Consider the following 22350-nt stretch of genomic DNA (forward strand, 5'->3'; position numbering starts at 1 on the left):
CCATGTAACGACAGAGCATTTAATTCAAATCATAATAAAAAAATACTCCCTTCAAAAACAACACCTACTTACAAGTACAGCAAATTTTCCCTCACCTTCAGCCAAATACCGTGAATATTTGTCAAGATCATGTGAGCATACGCAGGCATTCCAATCCTGAGCGGATTTTGGAGTTCAGCGAGGAAAAGCGTAGTGCCTGCAGTGATCAGTGGTCAAGAGACATCCAGCAGGATGAGAAACCAGAGATTAGAGATGTGGTTCTACAGATCACTCGTCGTACGTGTGATGTCTCTAAATGCCGCTTCGTTTCCCTTCAATCACCATTCACCACACACGCCACAGAAACTGTATTTGTGATCTTCTGGAGAAGGGAGTGTCCAAGCTTAAACTCAGCATGGCTTTAGGGAGCGAGCCAGAGGCCTCTCCTGAGTAGTTTTTTTTTTTCAGTCCTGGTCCAGAGGCCCTGTACAACTAGTTTTGCGGACATTCCACAACATTAAATGTAACTACAAACAGATAAAAAGTAATTCTTTACTAATTAAAAAAATGTCATTGTTGGCAAACTACTTTGATATAAAAGGAATAAGAAAAAATAAACACTTTGCATGGTAACAGTAACTCCACTTCACATCTGCCACGTCAAACCACCTTGCCACTGATTATTTTCCCATAACAGCATGTCCTGTTGTGTTTTATTCCTTATATACACCACTGGAGGGTTTGCTGTTCCCTGTACACAGTAAAATCTACAGTTACCACCTACACTGTTTATTCACGTCCATTTGGACACAAATGAACACTGAAAGAGTTCATTCAGCACTCTAGGTGTTAATTCAACACTGGGGATTTTGCTGTGTAGGAGTGGTGTTAATAGAGTTATGGCCTGTGTTAACTTTTCACCACATATAGTCCTTTGAAACTTGTCCAAATCTCACACACAAAAAAAAAACCCCAACATCTTTACTTCACATCATTTCATCTGCTTTCATATGTCTCTACTTGAGCAATGGTTTCTTTCTAGCCACCTATTCATACAGTCCTCAGTTATGCACAGCTCTTGAAATGGTTGTCTGGTCAACTTTCTGCAACTCCTTCAGAGTCAGTGCGTTTACATGGACAACAATATTCCGATATTAACCCGATTAAGACTCTGATTGAGAAACTAGCATGTAAACAGTGATTATTGATGACCTTAATCCGACTAAAGTCATACTCGAAGTAAACACAAATCGAATTAAGACATGTGGAGTATTCCTTTTTTAGTCGCATTATCGCATTACAGACATGTACACACCTTAATCACACTATTAACATTGTGTGAGAGTTTTCACTGCATTTTGCGACAGGACATGTACACACACGGCAGTGCTCAAACGTTTGACGGCAAACAAGAGAGCACGGCTGCGTCCCAAACCGCGTACTTACCTACTATATAGTAGGTGTAATACATGTATTTCTATATAGTAGGTAAGTACACGGTTTCGGAAGCAGCCCACGGCTTCAAGCAATCGTCTATTTGCACGTATAGCATGACAAATAATTAACTGCACTTTGTAAAAAAAAGGCGTCCGTAAAAATTAAAAATAAAAACGTCCAAAACTGTATACGGTACCATAACGAAGACGAACTGTATGTCAATACATGACGATCAATACGTCGGACGGTGTGGCGTGGGGACGTAATGACGTGTGCTGTTAATCGATCTATGTTCTATAACATGGAAAACAGGAACATGAAAGGAATATCCTAAAAGCGACTCATGTAAATACCTTAATCAGAATATTGTCTTATTCAGAATAAGGTCAATAATTACATTACTGCTGTCGATGTAAATGTAGTCAGTGTCTGTTGGCCTCACTGCGGCTCCCCCTCACCAGCCTTTATCTTGTTTTTATGCTGAGTGTTGAGGGACAGCCTTGTCTAGGTCTGCTTGGATGACGTGATGCAGCTTCCACTTTCTCACTATAGATCCAACAGTCCTTACGGGGATGTCCAACCTCTTAGATATCATTTCGTATCCTATTCCTAAGGTATGAAATTCTATTACCTTATCTAGAGCATGACAGCTGTTTTAATATTTCACAAGTGAAGGCCAATTATAAGTCAATTTGCTGTAAGAGGACACGAGTTTTGCAATAAAACCTACTGAGAGGAAAAATGTGTGTACTTCCATCCATTTTCTGTACCGCTTATCCTACACAGGGTCGCAGGGAGACTGGAGCCTATCCCAAAGAACTCGGGGCACGAGGCAGGGGGACACCATGGACGGGGAGGCGAACCCATTTCAGGACACACACACACACACACACACATTCACACACCCATTCACATACTACGGACAACATGGAAATGCCAATCAGCCTACAATGCATGTTTTTGGACTGGGGGAGGAAACGAGAGAACCCAGAGGAAACCCCCGAAACACGGGGAGAACATGCAAACTCCGCACACAGGGCAGAGGCGGGATTCGAACCCCCAACCCTGGAAGTGCGAGGCAAACGTTACGTATTAACAATAGAACACATTTTTTCAAGTATTATGGGACTAATCAGGTGTCGGTTCTTTAATAACATTATTGTTTTTCGCTTTAAAAAGGGACTGAAGATAAAAAAAATCTTTCCCCCCAATTTCCTTCTTTAAATACTTAAATAAATACAGGGTATATAAACACTCTTAACTAACAGGTTGTTGTAATGTGGCTTCACAGTTTCATTGGCGTTCAATTAACAAAACTTTAGCAAAACTAAATATTGCAGTTAGGGATGCAACAACGCCATTTTTCCAGATTGAGTACGAGTACATCTTTTTAATACTCCAAGACAACGGGAATCAGGGACATCATGGAACATTCATGGAAGCTCTGTTTACATTTCCACAGCTTAACAGTAGTCATGAAAAGTGCCCAAGTGGATGCCCATGCACATATGCTACAAGGCTTGTTGTCTATAACATTAGCATGCTGATTTTAAATGAAGTGCATTAGCGAGCTACAGTAGTATACCGATACTAATGTTTGTCCAAAAGTGTTCTGTCAAAAATGTTGGAGATACAAAAAGCTGAATTGTACGCCCATGTGCATTGTTTCTCCTTATCGTTTCTCAACATTTTTTGGAATGATAAATGATAATCACACATGATGGCTTCCATGTGAACTGGAAGGACAAACAGAGCTCTTCAGGCCAAACGGCCTCATTCTGAAAGAATGCGAGAATGAAATCATTTAGGCCGACCCCTTGATAAATCAGCTTGGTGTGGCTTCTTTGTTTCTTCCAGCTCATCATTTTATTGACCTTCAGTTCCTCTATGGCCTCTATTGAGTACGAGTACATCGTTTTAATACTACCAGATACCGGGAATCAGGGACATCATGGAACATTCGTGGAAGCTCTGTTTAGGTTTCCCAAGCTTAACAGTGGTCATGAAAAGTGCCCAAGTGGATGTCCATGCACATATGCTACAAGGCTTGTTGTCTATAACGTTAGCATGCTGATTTTAAATGAAGTGCATTAGCGATCTACATTAGTATACTGATGCCAGTATAGGTCCTGATGCGTCTCTAAGAGTATCACGACATTAGTATATATGGGGCAGTGGTGGCTTGACGGTTACGGCTCTGGGTTACTGATCAGAAGATCGGGGGTTCAAGCCCTAGCATTGCCAAGCTGCCACTGTTGGGCCCTTGGCCAAAGGCCCTTAACTCTCTCTGCTCCAAGGGCGCTGTATCATGGCTGACCCTGCGCTCTGACCCCAGCTTCCTAACATGCTGGGATATGCAAAAAAAAAAAAAAAAAAGAATTTCACTGTGCTGTAATGTATATGTGACTAATAAAGAGTCATTATCATTATATCCCACACCTCTACCAAGTACGTACAGTAGACAAAAAAAGAGATATTTTGTGATTTGTGAAAATCTTTCACACACACCTCATATGTTATGATGAGAAGATGATCAAGCAGCACTAAAGATCTGTCACTTTGACTAGCTAAATCTTATTAATATTGCATACTGTAGACATCATTTGTGGGCCGAGTCATCGTAATTGATGACTTTGATCGTCATCGTAATTTCCTCTGCAATTACACTTTCAGTCAGAAGGTCTTTTTTTTTTGTCTAAAAATGTTGGAGATACAAAAAGCTGAATTGTACGCCCATGTGCATTGTTTCTCCTTATCGTTTCTCAACATTTTTTGGAATGATATATGATAATCACACATGATGGCTTCCATGTGGACTGGGAGGACAAACAGAGCTCTTCAGACCAAACGGCCTCATTCTGAAAGAATGCGAGAATGAAATCATTTAGGCCGACCCCTTGATAGCTGAGCTTGGCGTGGCTTCTTTGCTTCTTCCAGCTCTGTTGTCGTTTTATTGACCTTCATTTCCTCTATGGCCTCTGAAATGTCTCTCAGGGGAAGTGACTAAAACCAGGAAGTTATTCTTTCAGTATGACAAGCCACTGCCCTAACCCAAACCCAGAAACCTCTCACTTCGTGAAATGAATTGAAATGCCCAGCAACTGAACCATGGTTCTTTAATGGTTTTAAAGGACACAATGCACGCTTGTGGTGAAAGCTGCAAAACAATTTGTCTCACCACCAAAAGAGGTCTAATTAGATTGAGCAGAAACTCAAAGATTTGCTTTAAAAGAAAAGCTGTGCAGAGTCTCTAAGAGTCTCTGCTCTCTTTGGTCTTTAACCGTCCATTAGTCAGTGCATCGATCAGAAGAACACCTTCGTCAGGACAGGCTGTTATTACAAAAAGATCACTTAAAACTGTCTCAACACCATTCACTAATTGTTCTTTTTTTGCTAATAATCGAGAAAGACTGATTTTCCACTCTGTAGTCTTTAATGAGATCTTTGCTATTCAATTAAATTAACTCTGACTTATCCTTCTTGATCTCTTTGTTTGCTTAGTTTGCAAATCAATTCAAATAAATAAATAAACTAATAAATAAATAAATCTGTGCGGATGGACAGATAAGGATATACTGATCCGATACCAAGTACTGACATGAAACAGTGGATCAGTACTGGATCTGAACTGACATGTTTTTCTATCCAGTCAACTGATAGACTGTATTTTGTGTGTTAAATGCATTATGATAAGGAGTCTTTATTGGTCACATATACAGTAGAGCACAGTGAAATTGTTTTCTTCGCATACCCCAGCATGTCAGGAAGTTGGGGTCAGAGCGCAGGGTCAGCCATGATACAGTGCACCTGAAGCAGAGAGGGTTAAGGGCCTTGCTCAAGGGCCCAACAGTGGCAGCTTGGCAGTGCTGGGGCTTGAACCCCCGACCTTCTGATCTGTAACCCAGAGCCTTAACCATCAAGTCACCACTGCCTCCCAGTGCAGACTGATGCAACACACATCTTTCATGTGAATGTAGGACACGACTTGTCTTAAAGTTCCTGTGAAGTGTCTTGAAACATGCACTGAAACTGGGAGTCAGGGCAGGACTTCTTGAGTGGCTCCTCCCCTTTTAAAACAGCTGGTAGAGTTTAGCTTACCTCACAGCCCGGGCTTGAAATGTGCACTGAAACTGTGAGTCAGGGTGGGACTTATAGAGTGGCTCCTCCCCCTTTTAAAATAGCCATTAGTGTTTAACTTACCTCACAGCCCGGGCTAAGCCGTACTTGACGGTTAGTCCAATGGATTTTTATAATCTTGGAGGAGGGACACTTCCGATTCTAGAGAGCATTTGATTAGACAGAAAATCTGATGAGAAGCTGAAGTGCAGAATGATGTCATCAAAATTGTTGATCCGTATTGGTGGTAGAAAGAGACTGTACATTTTGAATGCATATCTCTTCTAAATGCGAATCCTGTCATGGTTTTAGGTTTGTTTTAAGGCTATAGATAATCTTAAGGCTAACACATTCATACTAAAAGCCACAAAACCTCCATTTTGATTTCGTGGGGACTTTCACCATTCCGTCTCTGATAATTCACAAAACTTCATAATGGTCAGTATGAAATCCTACTGTAGTATCAGTGTGGTTTTAAGGATAAAAAAGTGAATCGGGGCATGCCTAGCATCAGACCCAGATGCACTTTTATGTTCTTAGTAGGAATGCATTGATACCTATACTGGTATCGGATATCCGTCTGATATTGTGCTCATTCACTGTTACCCATACTCATAAAAAATGCTCTGATATCCACATCCTATCATGTCATGTGCATATAAACAGACGACATGAAATGACAGCAATCGTGACACTTGCTGCAAACTAAGCAAAAATACCAGCATCATCCTATAACATTAGTAACCTGATAAAACATCTTATCTCTATCATTTTTATGATTATTTTCCCTGATTTTTCTCCCTCATTTTGCTCTCTTTAACTCCTAGCCACAGATGGCTGTGGCATCATCGGGAGTTGAACTTCCGATCTCCAGGCGACTGGACGAATACGTTTCGCTTGCGGCATTCATCTCCGGCCAACCTGAACATACGACAGCTGTATCAGTGTGTGTGGTCATCAAAAATGAGAGCAAGACGCTGTAAATCGAGCGTACGCAATTTGTATTTGGTATTTGCGAGGTTGAAGCAGTGAGGCAAGCATGCAAACTGTCGAGTGTGAGGGCAGTTCAGTTCTGCAAGTACTGAGCACTGAGAAACACACTTCCTTTCTCCCCACTCACCAGTGTCCACTTTGAAAGAAACTCCCATGTCGTCTGAGACTGATTAACACCACTGTTCTGTACCACTTATCCTACACATTTACTTTTATTCATTTAGCAGACGCTTTTATCCAAAGCGACTTACAAATGAGGAAATACAAGCAAAGCGATATATCAAGCGGAGAACAATACGAGTAGTGCTACCATGCAAGATCTTTAATTGAGTTCTAGAAGAAGCAAAGTGTGCAGAGTAGAGGGGTAAGAGCCAGTGTAAGGTGGGTTTTTTTTGGTTTTGTTTCTTTTTAGGGGTTGGTTATGTGCTCAAGGAAGAGGTGGGTCTTTAGCTGTGGTTTGAAGATGAACAGATTCTGCTGTCCAGTTAGTGTGAAGGTTCTGGAAAGGGACCTTGAGCCATGCTGAGTAGGCACTACTAAGCGTCGGTCATTAATCGATCACAGGGTCACACAGGGTAACGGGGAAGCCCAGGGAACTCGGGCAGGGGACACCCTGGACAGGGGCCCATGCATAACATCGCTATAACATAAGTGATAACAGAAACTAAATTGTCTCTTGGACATTCCATCCATCCATCCATCCATTTTCTGTACAACTTAGGGTCAGGGGGAGCCTGGAGCCAATCCCAGGGAACTCGGTTCACAAGGCAGGGTACACCCTGGATGGGGTGCCAATCCATCGCAGGGCACAACTGCATACACGTTCACACACCCATTCACACACTACGGACAATTTGGAAATGCCAATCGGCCTACAACGCATTGGCTGTACACGGGAAGGCCGAGGAAGCCGGAGAACATGCGAGTTCCAAAATATGGTTAGCCAGTTGTTATGTTAATCAAATAAGCAGTTCTTGGCTATTTTTATGGCGCTTACAAGATTAGAACATTTTTCTTGACAAATTCCAGGTCATTCTCCAGCCAAGTGGCTCCAAAATTAACCACGTGGTCACTGATGGTCAAATACGTTTATGTAGAAATGACATGAAATGAATCAGCATTAAAATAATTAATTAGATGAAGTTAGTATTAATCAGCACTAAAAAGCCGGCTCAGACCAAAACGGAGATATGAAAAACTGGCCTGTGTGATCTTGTCATAGAGTTCCTCATAACAATGTGATAGTTCCTCTTCACCCAGAAAACCCAGAACAATCCTGATTATCCTGATGTATCAGTCCTACGTGCGTGGGCTGAACTGGGCATGTACGATCCTCCCCACTGATTCTGAACACTCCTCCACTTCCCTCTCTTGGTTTCAGCATTGCAATCATACTCAAACTCCAGAGCCTGGGCAGAGGAAAATAAACAACACTAGAAAACAACTGTGCCTGAACCAGCATGTGCTAGCTACACTCCGACAGCACTTTGCGGTACATTAGCGAATTCCTTCGAGAAGCTGAAAGCCTGAGCATGCATTGTGTCTGGATCTCTCGCTCCTCAAGGATAACCTGAGCCATTTTGCCCTTGACAATAATTCATCAGAAGATGAAGTACAGACCGTGAAGAAGTCCGCCTTGATGGCTAGTGGGAGGATTCAGAGCCGTGACTCAGACCCACAGTACACCCTGGTCAGGAACTCTGAGGCTCAGCTAAGAGGAAGCAGTAACCTGATAAAACCTCTGAGAGAACAAAGGAGAAGGGAATGGAATCTCCACACACGCGAACACTTTGGGTGGCATCCGTATTCAAGTTCAGTTCAGGGTGAGCTTCTAATTCATCTTAATGCGTCAACATGTTTTTGAACACATGTTGCTCTTTTAACACTCCAACTGCAAGACAACTGTCTTGATGCCTTGCTGCGTCTTAGAAGGCAGCACTGTGAACTCGTAAGGAAGCATGACGTGATACCAGTCCCAGCCTCAGAGGCCACAGAGCATCTGATATCTTTCGTGCACTTTTTTGGCCACGAGCTTCAGAATCTTCAGAAACCTCTATGTTTACACACTTCTGTGCGGTTTGTAATAAAATAAAACAAACTTTTGAACACCGGGACACTGAAAAAATAAAGTTCACAAAATATCACCTTTCATGATCTGAGGAAGAAACCTTGAGAGGAACCAGACTCCGAAGGGAACCCGTCTTCATCTGGGTAACAGCGGATAGTGTGAAAGTAAAAGAAAGTTGATTTTGGTTTTAAGATGAAGTTTAACCTCCAACCCTTTTTTACTGCAGGTTTCGTTTTGAAAATATTCTCATGTGAGCATGTGAATTGCCAGTAGAGACAAAACCGTATTTTAGATACGGTTCACCAAAGGAGCACGAGATTTTCCCAGTAAAGTGGGAATCGCTCGACTTTTCAGGAGTAGCCTATGTGTATAGCCTGCCTTGTACTCTTTGAGGTTCAGGAAGCTGTCCTCCGTAAAATGCGCTGTGCTCAAGCAAACGTTTGGGTTGTACTGCTCAGGAAATAAACAGTATAAATAAACAGTAACCTCTGATTCCTAATTTCGTCCGTTTTCGGAAGGCCGAAGGGTTTTCGCCATCGCACCGAAACACGCAGAGTCTCCACGACATGGCGCCTGAATTCACTGAAGCCTCGCCGTCGTTCTTTGCGCCTACCTTTGGGCGGGATCATGCTGATGGTACACGCTGTGACGTAGACGTTTGTGGAAGTAAATTCTGGACTTTCGATCGACGTGTTTTGGGCAGGTCTGGAGCAGTGGTCTCTCTGTTAGAAAAAATAAATCCCTTTGGGGGAAGACTATGAGCTTTGGGAGCTTTGCAGATCTTATACATGCGCAAACAGATACGTTACACACCCAAACAAAAGGAAAACATTAAAAAGCATCATACGACTCATTTAATACGAGCGCGAAACAACGACGGTGTTAACATGCGAATCAAATGACGTTTTAATGATTACGGCGAATCAGAATGCTGTCCTGATCTGAATCGGGCAATCGTACTGCGGGGATTACTAATTCGATTATTTCCAAATCGCTCTTAATATCAGAATATTGACGTGCATGTAAACGTAGTCAGTGTTTGCTTTTCACAGACACTGATGTCTACGTATATGCAGTGGAAACACCAGTGCTGTTCTAGAGGTTCAAGAGGTTTGAGTAAGGAAACAACATTTCAAAGCAAAAATCTGAAACACTGGCCTGCTTGGGCTCCAGAACGCCGTCAGAGATGAGGTATACAGTACAGTATGATGAAGAATACTTGTACACTGCTGTCACATCTCGGCTGGGTGGAAGTATTTGACTAGGTAAAAGCAGGAATATGTTTAAACATTCTGAACACGACTCCCTTCCTACAAATACAGACGGAGTAGACGGCACTTTTAACATTTCTGACACATCCATTATCATTATCGTCCAAGGCTTAACGCAATTCCCATGGTTTTTGTTTTTTTGTTGTTTTAATGTTTTAAACCCTACATAAAAGCCCAATTATTGTCATTTGTACACAGATGCAGAAATTAGGAGAGAATAATGATGCATCTGAGGTTTGATTATTTTCCCATCACACACACACACACACACACACACACACACACACAAGCACACACACAAGCACACAGAGCCTGGTACTGCTTGCAACCAGTTCTCTCCTTTCCCTGCGGGATCAGGCTCAGGTCAGGAGATAACCATGGGACGTGCGGATTACTCTGATGACTCAGCAAAGACCTCAGAACTCCAGCTCACACTCTTCACTGAGTGAACCTGCACTCCGGATACACTCTCTTCCATAAATAAATGACCGATTAACCGAGATAAAACCTGGAATGGACTTGAGTTAGCTTCTGCGACTTGACATATCCTCCCATTAGATATTATTCATCTTATCAATCTGATTGGTCAGAATGTGTTGATTTAATTCTCTATAAGAGTAGCTCCAACAGTAAATCCATGTCACACCCCTCTTCATCTCCCACTGGCTTCCTGTAGCCGTCCGTATCAAATTCAAGGCCTTGATGCTCACGTACAAGACCTTGTCTGGAACAGCACCGCCCTACCTCAACACTCTCCTGAAGGCTTACGTTCCCTCACGCAATCTGCGATCGGTGAACGACCGATGCTTAGTAGTGCCTACTCGGCGTGTCTCAAGGTCCCTTTCCAGAACCTTCACACTAACCGTCCCTCAGTGGTGGAATGAACTTCAACCACAATCTGGACCACAGAATCTGTCACTATGTTCAAAAAACAGCTAAAGACCCACGTCTTCCGTGAACACCTAACTAACTCTTAAAATGCCAACCCCACATCATCGTAAAATAAATAAAATAAAATAAAATAAATTAATAAATACTCTGGCTCTTACACCTCTACTCTGCGTACTTTGCTTCTATAGAACTCAATTATAAAATCTGGTATGGTAGCACTACTTGTATTGGATAAAAGCATCTGCTAAATTATTAAATGTAAATGTAAGTAAATGTAAATCCGGCTGCAAGGCAAATTACAATGTATTAATCCACTCCTTCTAACGTGTTTCTATAGTAACGACTAATTCACAGAGTGTGTGTGTCACAGCGCGGTCCGATCAGAACTCAAATTCCCAAGATGCAATGCTCACTTCTCAGGCACGCATGCGCTCACCATCCGCGGAGTTCTGATCAGACACACCTGGCACCAATCACACACACACACACTAGTACTTAGGAAGGACATCCACCCGGGATCTGCGCGAAGTATACGCTCAGTAACTTAGTTTGCTGCGTTACCAAGCTCTTCTAGTTCATTGTTTCTTATGATCTTCGACCCTCGCTTCTCGTCTCGACTACGCTACCTGGATATCCCCATTTGGATTGTTCGCCCGATCGCTTGACCCTTGCTGACTCTACGACTACGCTTCCGGAACTTCCCGACACTACTCGGTTCACTCGCCTCCCGCGCCTGCTTCCGTACCATCTCCAGGTTCGTGACAGTGTGGTGGACATTCATATAATCCAGCTCTAACAATAAACAGAGTTATTATGAAGTGTTGTCATTTAAATGTGCAATAGTAGATTTAAAAAAAAAAAAATCTTACTGATGATCTGGAAAAAACACGTTGAATATGATTAAAAGTACTTGTCTACATTATGGCTTGAGAACAAGTGTAGTATGTGGCTGAGAAAATCCGTTTGGGAAACTGGTTTATGGTCCAGAATGCTTGTATGTTTAAATGGCTGTCTTTCTATAGAGGACATCACGGTAGCCGAAACTCATCGTGGCCACGCCCACTGAGTTAAAAAAAAATGAGCGGCAGCATTAGTGTACAGCGTGAATTCCACGAAAACACAGAAACGCATCTAAAATGGGAAAAAGCTGTTGCGCAATTGACTGACATAACTGCGATCGCACTCATCTACAAACATCAGTACTGCTAGATGCCAACGTGTCTCTCCAAATCCTGCCATACGTGTTGACCTGCCTGGCAAAATTGTCCCTGCCTTCTCTGCAGCTATCCGAGGTTTCAATGGGGGCGCATTCGTTCTCTGAGTGTGTTTTACCTTCAAAAATATATAACGTTAGTACGTGGAAGCAGTGTTACCTACAAACAAACTAGGACTAGCTAGCTTACGGATTACCAGAATAAAATTCAAATATTTGTATGTACCTGTCCACATTCAATCAGAATGTCTATTGGTGTTCTTGTCACTTTAATCTCTCCAACAAATCCCACCTTGAAGTAGGACCAAGCATCAAGGCTTTTGTATGCCTTCAAGCTTTGCTTAAAATCAGGAACATATAAATGTCGGGGAAACCGATTTCTGGCCGCATGCCAATGTCCATAGACCACAGGATTTCAAGTCCAACTACTTTTAATTTAAGATGATAATCGTTAGTTATACTAGCGCTTTCACAGCTTCCACTATTAAATGGGCGGCTGTGTCTCAGGTGGTCGAGCGGGTTGTCCACTAATCGTAGGGTTGGCGGTTCGATTCCCGGCCCACATGACTCCACGTATCGTAGTGTCCTTGGGCAAGACACTGAACCCCAAGTTGCTCCCGATGGCAAGTTAGTGCCTTGCATGGCAGCTCTGCTACCATTGGAACCAGCCATTTTACTGGATGTTTTGCCACTCAGTCCGGCCAAGGCGGGCGTGTTCCAGCGGGAAAGTGATGTCAGTGCTCATGACATTCCTCAATGTCCTTCACTCCGCCCCATCTCAGCGTCAAATCGGCAAACGCCCAGCACAGCCAGATAATTCTCTTCTGAGCAAAAAATTCTAATTTATTACTGGTGAAGGAGATGAAGCTGGACGCAAAATTGATGCTATTACACCTAGACAGGTATGTAAACACAATCTGTATAAAGCTTTGATTTGTTCAAATGTTATACCCATCCATCCATTTTCCATACCGCTTTTCCTACACAGCGTGGAGAGCCTGGAGCCTATCCCAGGGAACTCGGGGACATCCTGAATGGGGTACCAATCCATCGCTGGGCTCAATCGCACACACACTACGGACAATTTGGACATGCCAACCAGACTACAACGCATGTCTTTGGACTGGGGGAGGAAACCAGAGTACCCGGAGGAAAGAGCTCATAAGAAGAGCTTGTGAACATTCTCATAAATCACTATGAGCTGAATTTTGTGTGTAAAGAATATTTTAACTTGTTGAAAGTCTGAATTCACTTGAAAGTCATGTCACGACAGTACTCGGGTTCTGGGAGCCGAGCTTTGTCTACGTGACAAATCGGGATCTTTGGTGTGGGGGTGGGGGGAGTGTAGAACTTTTCATCGTTTATCATTTTTTGCTTCAGCATATGTGAAGGAGCGATTGTCTTTCTCAGTATTCTGTCTACTCTCCACTCACAACATGTAAACAGCTCCTACATCAACCTTCTTTTGGCTCATTACTGACCTCTAGCAGCTTACACGCACACAAACACACACACATATGTTCCCCTAAAGAGAAAAGTTGATGCATTTTACAGAGGAAACCACACTATACACCCAAAACCACTTCCTTTGGTCGCCATGGAACTGAAAATGTACTTGACCACTAACAGGCTATTTCAAAAGCAAGAAGACGCTATCAGAAGATATTTTATTTAATATCATGTGACATAAACTGGTTGCGCAATGCCTACAGAGACCAGAGAACTCAAAACCCGTCCCCTACCTCCATCTGCAAACTGACTTGATTTCTAAAAATCACACGCTGCACATTTAATACCAATGCTTAGAAGAGCAGTGCTCAGAAGAGTAAGTTCAGAGTGCCATAGGCATGGTGGGAAGGCAGACTGAAGTAGGCAGACTCAGACGTTTGGCAGCGCGCCTGCCGGGCTGACTCACATCGCTGGCCCACGATACAGTCTCAGGAGCCAAGAAGCGACAGCTTCCTCAGCACACGCCGAGAGGCCACGAGCCCCGACATGCAGGTGTCCGTCACATGACATCAGCACACATCAGCGGGCCACCTGGCACACGCGTCAACACACAAACATGTTTACTGCACGCTAGCCAGTCACGCAGGAATAACGCTGAAGTCCAACGTAATAAACAAAACGCAGACGATGAAAAGACTCTGCTGACTCATCGTTACTGCATGATAGTGGTGCGTCAGTTACTTATCTTTAACGCCAGTCTAATAAGAATATTGATATATTTCGTCACTACATTTTAGGACTGAATGTTATGGAAGAAAATGACATCGCAATGCTTTATGCCTTGCAACCTAAAAAACCGGGCAAACCCGTAACGTGTCGGAGTTTAAGATTGATTAATGCGTTAATTGCGTGAGAAATAAAACCCAACATTGCACGCTGTTATAGGAAAATAATCAACAACAGGTTTCGCTTCAGGCCATTACAACCCCAGAGTTGATTATTTTCCAAAGAAAAGCATGTCCCGAACTGTTTTATTCATTTTATAAGACAGCAATTTGCCAATGATTACAACTTTTAGATTTACTAACGAGGATTTCTGTCAATCTAGCCGATGGTTATCATTGTATTGCAACTTGGATGGTTACTAGAGCCGCAATTTAAAGAACATTCCTTCGACACGGAGAAAAAATAGCATGCGCGGGAAATGATGCATTAAATGAAATTTTTAAAAGTCTAATATTAATACAATTATACAAAAAAAAAAAAAAAACTGGGTTTTTAAAAAAAATTATTTTTCGGCTTCGGTTTTTCAGCACATCGCTATTTATTAATAAACGACCCGTTTATAGTTACATTTAACGTTGTAGAACATCCGAGACACAAGTATAAACAGGCATTCCCTCATCAGACTCTCTTTTTATTATATTTGTTATATTACTAAGAAACCAGAAAGCACAAAGTATCTTCTGTTGTGGAAAACACACTAACTGTTACAAAGCCCTGACACTGGAGACTCCTTACATAAATGTTTAATAAACATCTCCTGACTGAAAACATCACCATATCAATGATTATTTATTTATTTTTGCTAAATAACAACACGTTTTTTAAAAAAAAATCCGTTTATTATTAGACTTAAATGATATGAAGCGTCGGCCATACTTCCAAGTCTTTATTGTGAACGCGTTAATATAAATCAGTCTCTCCAGGATTTTGTGAGGAAATTCATGCAAAATCAAGGAGGAGCTTGCAATCTTTCAAAATGACTGCAGATTTTCCTGCATCATGTGACATCATCACAATGTGCCATGACGTAATCGCAACGGCGCATTCGGTCAAAGCCCTCTTCGATTCACGCGTGTCGAACGAGTACAACTAAAAGCTCTTGTTTACAAACAAACATCACTGCGAAAGAACGCGCAAAACAACTTTGTGCAATTCGCCAAGTAGGCAATCTTTTTTGGCCGCAACAATCACGAAAAACCTACGACTTGAATAACAGCCGGCACTGCTGTTGTAGAAAATGAATCAACACCTTTTGACCAATCAGATCAAGAATTCCAGGGCACTGTGGTATAACTGCAGGTCCTCTGTAGTAAACGTGGAATGAATATCTCAAACGTTACGCCAAAGAAGTAGCGTGTCGGAATTGTCAACATTCACAAAACAGTAGGTGAGAAATCCCCGGATGAACTACTGCTTCCGCTCAGATTCTGCAGTATGGAAGTAATGCACACCGAGCTATCCCATAAAGCAACGGGACTGGCGCTGTCAGAATCAAAAATGGCGGAAGGCAGCGCGTCAGCACTTTTTAAGTTGTTGGTCACATGACAACGCCAACATAGCGGATGTAATACGTATGGAGTTCATACTACACACATATACTGATCAGTACGTAGTGCATCAGTTGGTACTGAATCAAACGTAGTAAGTACTGTCACAGTACATGATTTCGGATGCAGCCAGGGATGTGTATATAATATGATATGCCCGATATTGATCCAGTGGGGACGGAAACTGAAATTTTGTTAGTTTGCCTCGCACCACCGGGGTTGGGGGTTCGATTCGCGCCGCTGCCCTGTGTGTGTGGAGTTTACATGTTCTCTCCGTGCTGCGGGGGTTTCCTCCGGGTGCTCCGGATTCCCCCCCAGTCCAAAGATATGCAGTGTAGGCTGACTGGCATGTCCAAAGTGTCCGTAGTGTGTGAATGTGTATGTGATTGCACCCTGCGATGGACTGGCACCCCGTTCAGGGTGTACCCCGCCTTGTGCCCGATGCTCCCTCGGATAGGCTCCAGGTTCCCCCGTGACCCCGAGGGATAAGCGTTATAGAAAATGGATGGATGGACTTTTTTCACCAGGGCCTCAAACATAGCGTATTGAAATCACTATGATATAATAAATAAAAATTCGCAGCAAGACTGTGATGAATTGGGGCAGTTGGGTGGGAATTGCAGTGGGGATTGGGGCAGTTAGGTGGGAATTGGGGTGGGGATTGGGGCAGTTGTTCAGTTCAGTCTGAAGGCTTCAGCATCTCCTGAGCAGGGAGCCGTGAGATTTAATTAGATGGGGTAGAATGAGGCAGGCAATTTACTGCCATCAAATTGAGACGATGAGCAATGCTATACGACACAGCAAAGCCATCAATCTTCTGCAGATATGAATCATCCTGTTCCCTTGTTATTACGACGGACACGGTGAAATATTCCGTAAACCCGTTTCCGCTGGTGTCTAGGGGGACGTCTCGTCATTGCCACTTGTTAGATCTCTTTTGTTTCGTAACTGAAATCATCTGTATCGAATGCGCTGCGAAGGCAACTTCATCTCAGCGCACGGGATAAAGGTTTGCGTGACGTGGTCAAGCTGAAAGCTTTTACCGTTGCCGTAATAAACCATACGTCGACGACCTGTCACGGGTTAGCGTGAGAAGCCGAAGACAGTTACTGACTGAGTGCTAAGAGAAGTTTCTGCCTTCATTTAACACATAGTTGGAAAAATTAAAGGAGATGAAAAGGGCATGTGTGCTTTTGTTCAATATTTGCATCATGCTTGGAGCTTCCTATTGGATTAGGAACATCCGACTTCCTGGGTGGAAATAGGAAGTACACAGAGGCAGCAGAGGAGCCGTTTCAACCTTCACGTTTAGAGGACGTTAGAAAGAGACAGAGAGAGAGAGGGAGAGAGAGAGAGACAGAGAGAGTGATGCTGTAAGCTACAGTTTTGAGGAGTCACTGCGGTGTGCACACACACTTGCAAACGCTCTGACACACACACACACACACACACACACAGCTGCCAGCCTGATCCAGAGTGCACTCTAATCGTCATCATGACTGTGATTAACGAGAGCGTCATGCAAAGCCACTTACTGGATGGAGGCGCATTCGGGATCGGCCAGGTCTGGCTGGGCAAAGCATCCGGACACCAAGGAGCCCATAAAGTCCCCTGGCAGGAGAAAAAGAGGAGGACAAGAAGACAAGGAGAGTCCTTGCTAATAAACTCCTGAGCTCGCGGTCCTGCACGCCATGTGATCTCTCAATAAACTCCTGAGCTCTTGGTCCTGCGCGCCATGTGATCTCTCGCTCCCTCTGTGCCGGCTCTGACCTACATGACTGCTAGGACACAGGTAGCCCTTTCTTGCTTATTCATTAGGAAGGCCATAGAGCGGCTCCAGAACGGCTGGACGAGTGCCGCGCTTCCTGCCTTACGCTCCATCTGCAGGCCGGATGGGGAGGAAGGTGGAGGGGGTGGGGGTGGTGTTGAGGGGGGGAGTGGTGGACTGGTACATGGCCCCTCCTCATGTTAAGGAGACACAGAGAAAGGGAGGGCTAAGAGACTGAATGGAGAAGATTGTGCTCATCAGGAGTGCTGTGATGTCAGCGCTGACTTTATTTACGCCCGACACGCTGTGGGGAAGAAGTCAGGAGCCTGCCTGGGTGCAGCGAGTGCAGACTGCTGGAGCTATAAATAACGCCGCAGCACCGCCTTTCGGCTCACTGGACTTGACAATGAGGACATGCATCACGTTCGAGCTGCGTTTATATTTCACGAGCTGCACGGGTGAGAACGCATGCTTTAGTACTAATACGGTCCATTCGCTTGTTAATGGCGTCTCTGACAGGATTAGTGTTTAAGCAACACTGCATGAACACTACGCTTCAAATGAGGTTTGAATTTCAAAGTAAAATCACCTAAGCAGTACGACTGTGTGCTAATCACTAAAATCACACTGAAATCACAGCCATTTATCGTAATCACTTATTCGGCTACTTTCAAAACATAATAGTTTCATTGCACTTCTTTTTTTTTTATCAAAAGGACACTGTACAACCAGTCCCTCTAGGATTTTGTGATTTCGCGGTCGTCTAAAGTAACGCAAAATCGAGCAAACTCTGCAAAATTCTGAGCGGCTTGCAACCTCTCAAAGTTGCCAAGACACGTCATGTGACGTCATCACGTCTTCGATTCACATGCGTGGAACATGAGTACAGCTAAAAGATCTCATTCACGAACAAACGTCACCGCAAAAGACCACGCAAAACGACAGTCGCAATTTCGCAATCGGTGCTCCGATCGATCGGTCGCTGATCGTTATCGGCAATTATTGGCCAATAATCGCTTTAAATATTGACGCAAAACTCACGAGACAATTTTTTAAGACAGAGCGGGACAATTCAGCAACTCGCCCCTCGAGCGGCTGTCAGTAACAGAGATGTTTCAAAGACAATCCTACAGCAAGAAGCATAAAGAAATATCAGACAAAATAATGAAATTCATACGCCTTGATCACCACCCTGTAACCCTCCGTCGGATCGGGGACACCTCACTGGGGGTAAGCAGCTATGATTTAAGCATCTCTTGTGCAGGGATTTCTTTGCCCACTTTTAAACACGGTTTAAACTGAGTAGCAAGTCTCGGCTAACCAGCTAACCCTGATTAGCGCTGTAGCAGGCTAGCTAGCCTCAGCAAATAGTGTACAGTTCTCCCAGCGGTTATTTTGTGCATGTGTTTCGCACTACCGAAAATCATTTGTTTCGAAAGGGGAAACTGTGTAAGGAAAAGGCCAACGTTGTGTGTCTGGCCGCAGCTGTTTTCACTTATCGTTGATTTGTCAAGCTCTTCCAGATAACCAGGCACAAGCTGCTATCCATCCATCCATCCATCCATCCATCCATCTTCTATACCGCTTATCCTTTTCTTCAGGGTCACGGGGAACCTGGAGCCTATCCCAGGGAGCATCGGGCACAAGGCGGGGTACACCCTGGACAGGGTGCCAGTCCATCGCAGGGCACAACCACATACACACTCACACACCCATTCACACACTACGGACACTTTGGACATGCCAATCAGCCTACCATGCATGTCTTTGGGCTGGGGGAGGAAACCGGAGTACCCGGAGGAAACCCCTGACCCTGGAGGTGTGAGGCGAACGTGCTAACCACTAAGCCACCGTGCACACAGGCTGCTGTGGTCAATTCATGATACTTTCTCATCTCTTAATTTTAATGCTTAATACACAATGTTGTTAAATATAGTTTAATAAATAATAAACAGAAGGCTTCAAATAGACCCTGTGATCGGAGCGCCCCATAAAAGATTACGCTGACATAAACAGTAAAATGAAGAAATTTATTGTCCTTGACTCTGGGTATTCTGCTAGCACCTGCGCCATCGACTGGGAAACGGCTTATACTGTACTTCCGGTTAGTAAAAAAAGCACTAGTGTTCCATTTGAGACGATACTAGCTTTCTAAAATTCCTACACTAGACAGTAGAGTACATAGTGCATAGTGTAAGTGTATAGTACGTCATTCGGGACACGACGTTCAGAACAGATGTAACGTAATGAAGTAAACGCACCCCGTCCCGCGCAGACCAACTACTTGATAATGAGATTCGTCGACAACGATTTTCATAATCGATTATTTACCCATTTTATCGATTAGCTGTCGCGGCTCTACTAGACAACAGCGTTAGATCTCCTGAGTACTCGACGACAAAAACGATCAAAATGCCCATCCCTAATTCGCACTCACCATGGCTAATAAAATGTCTTCACGGCAGAGACAGGCTTTGGATCAATGAGTCAGTTTGCATATGTATGCTGTTATTTAACCTCTTGAAGACAATGCAGACAAATCTTAACATCTCATGTATTGATTTACGCGTTTCAAATACATAGCAATTCATCACATCGTATAATGTTACAGTTATAATGTTACAGACTCCTTGTGCAAGGAGGGGGAGGAGTTTTCCGACGGTTTGCTTTGCTAAATTCAATAATGATAATGATAACGAGTCTTTATTGGTCACAGCTACATTACAGCATAGTGAAATTCTTTCTGAAATTTTTTTCTTCGCGTATCCCAGCATGTCGGAGAGGTGTAAATGAAATATGGAAAAATCCATCGAGGGAATGATGAATTAAATTATAATCATAGTATAAATTTTATAAGGAATAATGAATGAAGAAAAGCTGAAATGCCACGAGGAGTTTGTTTACGGTGACGGTGTGTCTAACTAAACAACAACGCTCTCTTCTTTGCATACTCTTTTGTTACATGTTCAAAAGTATGCATGTTTTCTTCACAAATAAGAGAACATACATTTATTGTAGAGTGTGAGTAGGCGAATTGCGACACGGCACGTGTTTCTCGTCTAGTGTTTGTTGTCATGTGTATCTATTATCACCTACAGCCTGTATGGTCCGTACCTCATGTTCATAGCTCGTGTTTATGACTTTAAACTCTATGTTGTTTGTTTTATTTGCGTTTTGTTTAATATTTATGCTTACATTTATTCATTTAGCAGACCCTTTTATCCAAAGTGACTTACAAATGAGGAAATACAAGCAAAGTGATATATCAAGCGGAGAACAATACGAGTAGTGCTACCATGCAAGATCTTTTAATAGTAGAGGTGTAAGAGCCAGAGTAATTATTATTTAATTTTTTTTAAGGATAATGTTGGGTTGGCATTTTAGGGGTTGGTTAGGTGTTCACGGAAGACGTGGGTCTTTAGCTGTGTTTTGAAGATAGTGACAGATTCTGTTTTCCGGATTGAGGTTGGAAGTTCATTCCACCACTGAGGGACAGTTAGTGTGAAGGTTCTGGAAAGGGACCTTGAGACATGCTGAGTAGGCACTACTAAGCGTCGGTCGTTAATCGATCGCAGAATGCATGAGGCAACGTAATCCTTCAGGAGACTGTTGAGGATGGAGGGTGCTGTTCCAGATAAGGTCTTGTACGTGAGCATCAAGGCCTTGAATTTGATACGGACGGCTACAGGAAGCCAGTGGAGGGAGATGAAGCGGGGTGTGACATGGGTTCTTTTGGGCCGGTTGAAGACGAGGCGTTCTGCTGCATTCTGAATCATCTGAAGGGGTTTGATGGAGCTGGCTGGGAGGCCCGAGAGTAGTGCGTTGCAGTAGTCCAGTTTTGATATGACAAGAGCCTGGAGTAGTAGTTGTGCAGCCTGTTTGGTGAGGTAGGGTCTGATTTTCTTGATGTTGTACAGGAGGAACCTACAGGACTGTGCAGTTGTTGAGTTTTGTCGTTTTAAAACGGTCGAAGACGAGGCGCGCTGCTGCATCGCTTGCCCTTACATTTATATCCAATTTCTGACACTTTGGTCATTTTCCTCTAACAGCACACCCAGTCAGGTGTTATTCCTTTACTTAACTATGCAGCCCTAGTAAAAAGTCTATCCTTATTAAAAGGAATCTTTTATTCATGCATGATCATATAAAGCAATGTGGTTATAAGCTCCTGCTCCATCTGCAATTAATCAAGCTCAACAAATACACAAGGAAGCTGAGTAGAGGCTCGAGCCCATTTTCTTCCACTCAGCCAGGAAAGCATGCAGACGCCTCTGAGAGAAGCAGCTAGATCCTCTGCCAACATAATGACCTTTAATCGATAAAACTCGGAGGGATTTCCTTCAGCTCCCGAATTGTGCGCAGTCCAAACGGTCGGTCGGCTGTAAGGGGCCTTTGTGTTAAACCTTGAGGAAACGCACCGAGCCGAGCCCACAGGTTGCAGCAGCGCAGTACAGCGGCCGTGTTGTTTCTGTTTGAGATCAGACTGGAACATTGTACAAATACAGGCTTAGTCTCAGTGACGTCTCTACTTCACGAACGCGCACTCAAAACACGATCAAGCCAAACATGCGGCAGGTGTGTGAAGCTAAAAATGATTAGCATAACATGTTATATGTGTAAAAGGAATCCGGAAGTCAAGTTCATATGTTTTGCAGACATAAAGTTAGTTAAATTTGTTTATTTAAATCATTTCTGGCACTGTTTTAATTTTAGCAAGTGGTAATAAAGAGCCTTTCAGAGTAGCAAAGATTAATGGTGATATAATGGTGGGGCAGTGGTGGCTCTGGGTTACTGATCGGGGGTTCAAGCCCCATCACTGCCAGGCTGTTGGG

General features: G+C 43.4%; 1 protein-coding gene across 7 annotated transcripts in view; it reads right to left on the reverse strand.

The window, feature by feature from the left end:
* The window catches only part of psd3l (pleckstrin and Sec7 domain containing 3, like), a 156761-nt gene that overhangs the window by 89874 nt on the left and 44537 nt on the right, over window positions 1-22350 (reverse strand). Inside the window, exon 1 of one of the 7 annotated variants that reach the window (XM_053686967.1) lies at window positions 96-495. The exons of 5 other annotated variants lie outside the window; for them this stretch is intronic. The gene's annotated coding sequence lies outside the window, so the exon portion shown is untranslated. Of the gene's footprint in view, window positions 1-95; window positions 496-22350 lie in introns of those variants that run through there. One more of the 7 variants, XM_053686964.1, reaches the window with a different exon arrangement.

The sequence above is a fragment of the Ictalurus punctatus genome, chromosome 16 (assembly GCF_001660625.3).
Source record: "Ictalurus punctatus breed USDA103 chromosome 16, Coco_2.0, whole genome shotgun sequence".
NCBI lineage: Eukaryota > Metazoa > Chordata > Actinopteri > Siluriformes > Ictaluridae > Ictalurus > Ictalurus punctatus.